This window comes from Opisthorchis viverrini, assembly GCF_000715545.1.
Source record: "Opisthorchis viverrini unplaced genomic scaffold opera_v5_265, whole genome shotgun sequence".
Taxonomy (NCBI): domain Eukaryota; kingdom Metazoa; phylum Platyhelminthes; class Trematoda; order Opisthorchiida; family Opisthorchiidae; genus Opisthorchis; species Opisthorchis viverrini.
In genome coordinates, this window is record NW_008751920.1 from 370,247 (window position 1) to 377,199 (window position 6,953).

Consider the following 6,953-nt stretch of genomic DNA (forward strand, 5'->3'; position numbering starts at 1 on the left):
CTTCCCTGTGACGAAGAGGCAACCACTTAAAAACTTCCTGGTACGTAAGACTGACAATCTATTCAACCTAACAATGTCGTGGAACTGCACTAAAGAGACTAATTCATCTGTGTACGCTATCTGCATATATCAGATAATCAGCGTAAAGGCTTGGCCAAAAAAAGTACGAGTTTGTTGAATCTGTGACTAACAGGCTGGTCTAGTGACATAAAAAATCGGTGCACTTCTGACTGTTTGTTGTAAACTAACAATTTTTGTTTCTCTGATTCACTCCCCCACCACAACAAAGGCGGATAATAAAAATAATAAGTTCAGCTTTTGGTGTTTAGCTGTCGCGGCACCTGAAGGAAGCCCGAGGAGTGAGATACTGGCAGGTTGCCCAAGCCTAGACAGGGGAAGTCGAGAGGCAGGGGTCGGGTTCGAACCACGGACCTTGCGGTCAGTAAACTCGCGCTCTAACAGCTTGGTCCGTCTCGCCAGTTAAACTCCTTCGATAGCACCAAATTACATTACAGCTTTCTTACAAAGAGGGCATACATCAACAACACCCAGTACATCTTAATCTCTATGAATTCGTCGCGACAGGGTTTACCTGTAGATGGAGTGCTGTGGCAAAAGGGGCAACGGAACTGCTTGAAAACACATTATACTTGGTGAAGCGCATGAGGGGAAAACAGGCAACTCAGAGGGGCAACGGAACTGCTTGAAAACACACTATACCTGGTGAAGCAGAAGGACATAGTGCAACAGACGAAGCGCATGAGGGGAAAACAGGCAACTCACTCGGGAAAGCAATCGGGTTCAGGAAGCATATCAGAAGGTTGGACGAGTGAGTGCTTGGGGTCCGCAGTGTCACCTTCAGCCTCATCAGAAGAGGATGATACCAGGTTGAGGAGTCGACATTTGCCCGATCGAATGGTGTCCTGATGTTTCAAGCTTGACCTTAAATAAATAAATGCATGTTATCATCAGAAGGAAGGCGTGCATCAGATGACAGAGCTCCGATGCGCAAACACCTCCAATCCTAAATGGAACGTAAAAATGTTCTTTTAGCATGCCTTGTGACCTTCATGCAGGATTCCCACACAAGCATAGACACAAATTATTAGTGTAAACTGTGTGTATTTGATGCATCACTAAGGTAGATCTTTGAAAATCATCCGTATGAACTGGACCGATTTGCTTTTTTAAAGCCCACAGCGAGTCACAGTTAACAGATTTGTCACTGTTCAAAACAAGCGATTGGGTCATGAACTATGACATAATGAGCGCTAATGAACGATTTTAATCAGAGGCAATCCTAGAGGAACTCATTATTCATCAACATCTCGTAATCAGAACGGAGAGTTTATTTATGCTGCATTGCTCAGTCACGTAATACCTCGGCTCAAGAACATCAACGATGGATATCTGCAGGCAGAACAATATTTACTTATACGGTTGCTCCGAGCCACCACAGAAAAAAGGGCCCATTTCAAAATTCGGCCAACCTAGAAAGCCTGAAACAAAAACGTAATATGCAAAGATATTTATTGAGTTTCCGTTATTAGTTAATTACTACATCAGCTCTGCGGTGAACCAGCACGGATGTACCACGGAAGAGTACATGAAGCGTGCTCGGGACATCCACTTAAGTGGATGTATTGGCAACGATTATATTCGAATTCGGGATCATGTTCATTTTTGCCACTATCAGTGTCAAGTCGATCACCTTCAAATTGCACATTGCCGTCTGACACTGTCACCAACGCTCTTGCAATCAGACTCAGCCTGTCTGTGTTCAAGTTGATCTTTAGCTGTCCATGCATTTTTTTACAACTCAAACTTGTGTGGGGAACAAGCAACCGGCAATTCCAGTTCTTATTCGATGTAGTCCGATCGGATTCCACTGTCAGTTCAGGAGAGTCGGGTACCACAACAACAACCATATACTCAGGAGTAGGCTGACCACATAAGTATACAACAACCACATACTCAGGAGTAGGCTGACCACATAAGTAAAAAACTTGGTGATGTGACTTTCTTCGAAAAGGCTATTTAGAGTAAAGTGAGTGAAGTATACGAGCTGGGGGAGGGCGGCGAAGGGGAGTGAGAAAAAACACATTGAGCGAATTAACAAACAAAGATAAGCGATCTTAGAGTAACTAACCCCAATTCTGGTCGCTGATAAACCTCCCCATCGGCGCCTTCGTCGATCTGTAGATGTGGCTCTGCTTCCGAATCGGAGTCATGGTGTGACAAACGAAGACGCTTTCGTGAAGACAAACGACCAAGACGAGTGGAATCCTCGGAAACCCCATATTCTGTGCTTTGCGATTCAGAAGTGTCCCCTTCTTCCTGCGACACAACAGTGAAAAAGTGTAACAGAATACAATGTGCCCTAAAAGACAGACTTTAACGGCAATGTTTTACCAGAGTAGCCGAAAGGATTGCCGCATAAATCGTGATGCATCAACATACTTGAGTATCAAACTTGTACGCTACAGACCGACAAAATATCGTGGATTCAGGACAGAACAACGCCCTAAGAACTCATAAACGATAAACTAAGACAGAAACCATTTACAACGAGCAGGGTGTAACACCACTGGAAAATCACGTGACTGAAGACGAATTCAGAAAACAAACATTTACTGTCTGTTCATAGGTGAACGAGAGCTATACTTAACAAAGCGTGACTGTTAATCCAAAAATAAAAAGAATAACGACTTTGAAGCCGTTGTCTTGGATGGATTAGTACAATGTTCCAACCCTATGTTTTCGCGTACTCCATAGCTAGTTCATACACAAGGTCTAAAAGGCTGTTCCTAGTTACATCATGAGTCGAACTCTTCGCTTAGCTCCACATAACCACAAGACTACCTCGCGTTCGCGGAAACCGAGCGCATTTCGAATTCCTGAGTCTTTGGTTCCTCTGATTCCCAAAATAAGTGTTATTTGTGACACGTACGTTCAGCTGCAGCCCCTTTCGGTGCCATGCCACCAGAAGGAAGCACGAGGGCTGGGATACTGCCAGGTTGCCCAAGCCTAGACAGGGGAAGTCGAGAGGCAGAGGTCGGGTTCGAACCACGGGCCCTCCGGTCAGTGGATTTGCGCTCTAACCACTTCGGCCATCTCGCACTTTTGGGTGGCGTTAGAGGCTTTCAATTTCAGGTCTGAATCTAAGGGCCATTAAACAGCACCCGAAAGGTACCATACTATGTTGCCCATTGAAAAAGTCGTTTCCATAATCATCCTTATATGTTTGTCAAAATGAAATTCAATGCCTGCAAAACATAAAAACATGTACATGTAGCTTCATACAGAACAGCCTTTTGAAATAAACTCTCGTAGTTCCCAAATCTTGGATGGCTAATGTGATACTAGCCTCCGGAAGTGCTCTGTGTATTTTTTAGAAGCGAGGCATAAAACTGACCACAGACCAGAAACATCGAGAGAATATGCAAACTCTCTACTTCTGTCTGCACCTCGGGATATAACTGTCACTACGAGTGTTTGATTATTTGCGCATTCTGAACTATCAGCTTAAAGTTGGTTTCACATCTTAAGTAGCCCTTCAAGATTCGATGAGCACGTCCAGTGTGCTGCAACTTATTTGCGTAGAATCCTCACAATGAATCTCGTCTTCACGGAAGACTGAGCCGTCGAAGTATATTTCCCTGTTTTAGGTGAACCTGCTGATGTTGATATAACTCAGATGCCGAGGCTCCAGCAAGTCTGCCGCAAGAGGTCAATCTTGAATCTTTGAATCGCGCCAGGTGCACATGGGCAAATTGGTGTTATCTAATTTCTGTGCTTCCTTCATGACAGCGTGGAAACTATATTTCGAAACCTTCCACAACTCTGAACAACATGAGTTTGTTTCGTTTGACTTATCCGTGAGGCTGTGAATCGAATTGGCAGGTAAAGTCTCAGGACAAATGGTAAAACAGAATGACAAACGAGTAACTTACGAAACGAGGATTTGGTAGTGAATTTTCGGGTTCACTTTCCGACTCGCTTCCCAGACCAGCGTCTTGTTCCTCGACTGGAAAATGTAGCTCCTCATCTGAACTGTCGTCTTTCCGTTTCCGACGTTTCCGACGCTTCCCAGGTAGTTTGTCTGCGGTTGATGTATCCAAGTCAACATTCAGTGTACCTCTCCTATGTGGTATTGCGCCCGCAGTGCGCCGCCTTCTCTTTCGACCAAGTCCATCAGAGTCGGCAACAAAACCAAGCTCCAATAGTTTGGCACCGATGGCGCGGCGCGATCGCAAGGGAGGAATGACCGGTGGATCGGCGTCATCTCCCGTCCCTTCCATTTCTTGTTGCTGCCGCAGAGCTAATTCGTGGTCCATAGCCAAGTCCGTCATGATGTCCGACAATAAAGCTATCAGTGCACGCACAATGGGATAAATGTTAGCAGAGAAGGCTGGGAATCTTCAGAGAAATAGGAAGAATATGATGAACCGGTACGTTTGATTGACAAGCGCGCGAAGCATTACATCGGATGACACTATCTGGATACGACGTTTCCTTCTTGCTACGACAATGACAAATGCTTGAAACATTGTAAATGGTGACGGAAAAAAACACCGAGCGGAGGGTAATGATAACGCTGTGAAAGTTGCACAAACAAATTGTGAAGGCGATTTCTCCAATTCAGCAAGTAAAGCACTAATACAGGAAGGCCATGCAGAAGACGATTTTGAAACGAAACAACACAACGCCACATGACACATACATTCTGCGGAAAACAAGGGATGGAACTGGAATTTAAAGATGGCCTAATCGAGCGGCTGTATAACGTCAAGGGTAGCAAGGCGTTGCCTAATACAACTAGAGACATCAACCTGTTGAGATGTCCGAGAAAGTAACTACCATGAACCCTATTCAATCACTCGACTAATGGGTTTTCGAAACCAACGTCCCACATTATGCACTCCAACACGGCTAATCATTAGCAAGTGTTAGACATAACTATTCACCAAACTTTATAGACCCTATTAAAAGCTGACACGATGTAATGTGAACAAAGACTCAGATCTGCGGATCAAAGTCTGAAGTCGTCAGGGGATGCATTTGCACATGTTCTTTCACCATATATCCGAAGATCATTGTGAGGAACCATTCATTAAAGTCGATGCCGTCTTGCGGTCCGAATAAGGGCCCAACGGATGGCTGTTCAAAACACGAGGTTTCTGTGCGGTCCGTTAAATCGGACTAAAATTCTTATTATCAACCTTGTCTAGGAGAGGGTCGCTTCACGGAGAACTGGATCTCTAGTGCAGGGATTTTGAACGCCTGCTGAAGTATATTTTGGCCTACGGTGAAGCACACGGTGTGAATCTCCGTATGTCCCTAAAAGCATTAGAACGGAGGCAGATTTCGTCATTTCATGTACACGCACCTGCCATCTCGGGAACACATTGTCTGCTCAGTTAAGTGTCGATCGTTACCTGAAATTTCTTGTTAGCAGTACTAACGTAGCTTTCCGGCAAAGTTGACAAAAGGATACAGTATGGCCGATACTTGCGGCTCGAGCCCAAACGCTAAGTCTACAAAGGATGGTTCTTTTTGTCGTTTTATACGGCAATGGAACCATGATTATATATCCGATGCTGGAAACACTTGGAATGGATACGGTGCACCAAATGGACATCATAAGTACCAGAAACAAAAGTTCCACGGCGAAGGATCCGGGACGAGGTATCGGTAACATTTGTCGGGTAAATATGGAAATAGATTCCAGCCCACTGTCATTCGCCAAATAGCAAGCCAACGGAGCAAACAGAACTTGTTCCTAATGAGCAAAGTTACTCCTAGTTGAACAGGTATCTTAAAGTGTCTGATTTATGGAGTAGACACAATAACCAGTACTCAATCGGCGAGTACGACAATGTTAGCCGTAATATATTAAAAATTAGAAGTTCAGAGTGTGGGAATGCTATTCTTCAAGAGCAATAACGATGCGTTCACGTTGCCACTCTGTCCGAGTTTTACGGCCTTGTTTATTGGGTGATTTTTAAGCGACTTTTGAGGCAAAGAATAGCGGCCGTATTAATGGGAGTGATCAGAATTCTTGTTTAGGTCATTCACCACATAGGAAGTGGAGGACGTGACTATAAAAGGTCCATCCTCTCCCTAAAGGCTAGGCTATTCGAATTGCAACAATTAGTCCGTCAATAAGGAACAAAAAATCAGCTGAGGATTATCAAATATGAGGTCCAAGTACTGGGTGCGGAAAACAATGTTGTGCGGAAAAGCTGAGTACGGATAGATACAAAGATGACCACAAATACGAAAAACCAGCGCATTGTATCTCCGTATCCATACAAGTCCGGTACAATGTATAACAGGTGACACCGGAGTTAAATGGGACACATCGACTTCATACCCATACATGGTTAACTAGTAGTATTTGAAACCAGCTACATCCAATGCAAAGTGGCGATCGGTAAGACGAAGAAAGCACCCATGACATAGCAGGTCACGTGAAAGAATGACGAAAATCAGTTTATCCGAACCTAGTGATGTAAAGAACAGGGATGGTCAAAACTAACCCCATAGAGCGATACTAAGTGCAGAAGACGCTTTGGAGAGAGCCATCAAACAGACCCACCACCGATCATAATCCGAATATAATTTAACTTCAAAATCAACCAATTAGGTCTTTAAAAAGTTCACCTGTTGGCCTAACCACCCGAAAAATCAATGAACCTCGGCATTTCGTCCCTGTTTATCATGCAAAGCTAACTTGGATCGAAAGTGCTGATGATATTGGGTATTCGTAGGTAAATCTGCGAAACCCCTGAAAGGAGAACAGCCCATACCTAAGAACAAGTGAGCCCTTCCGATTGGTTTCTTTTGATGAGGATTCTTGCTGTTGCATATACTGCTGAAGATACTCAAAATAATGTAATAGTTCATTTTATCAACAGGGCGAGCCTCTAAAATCTACCGGTAATGAGTGT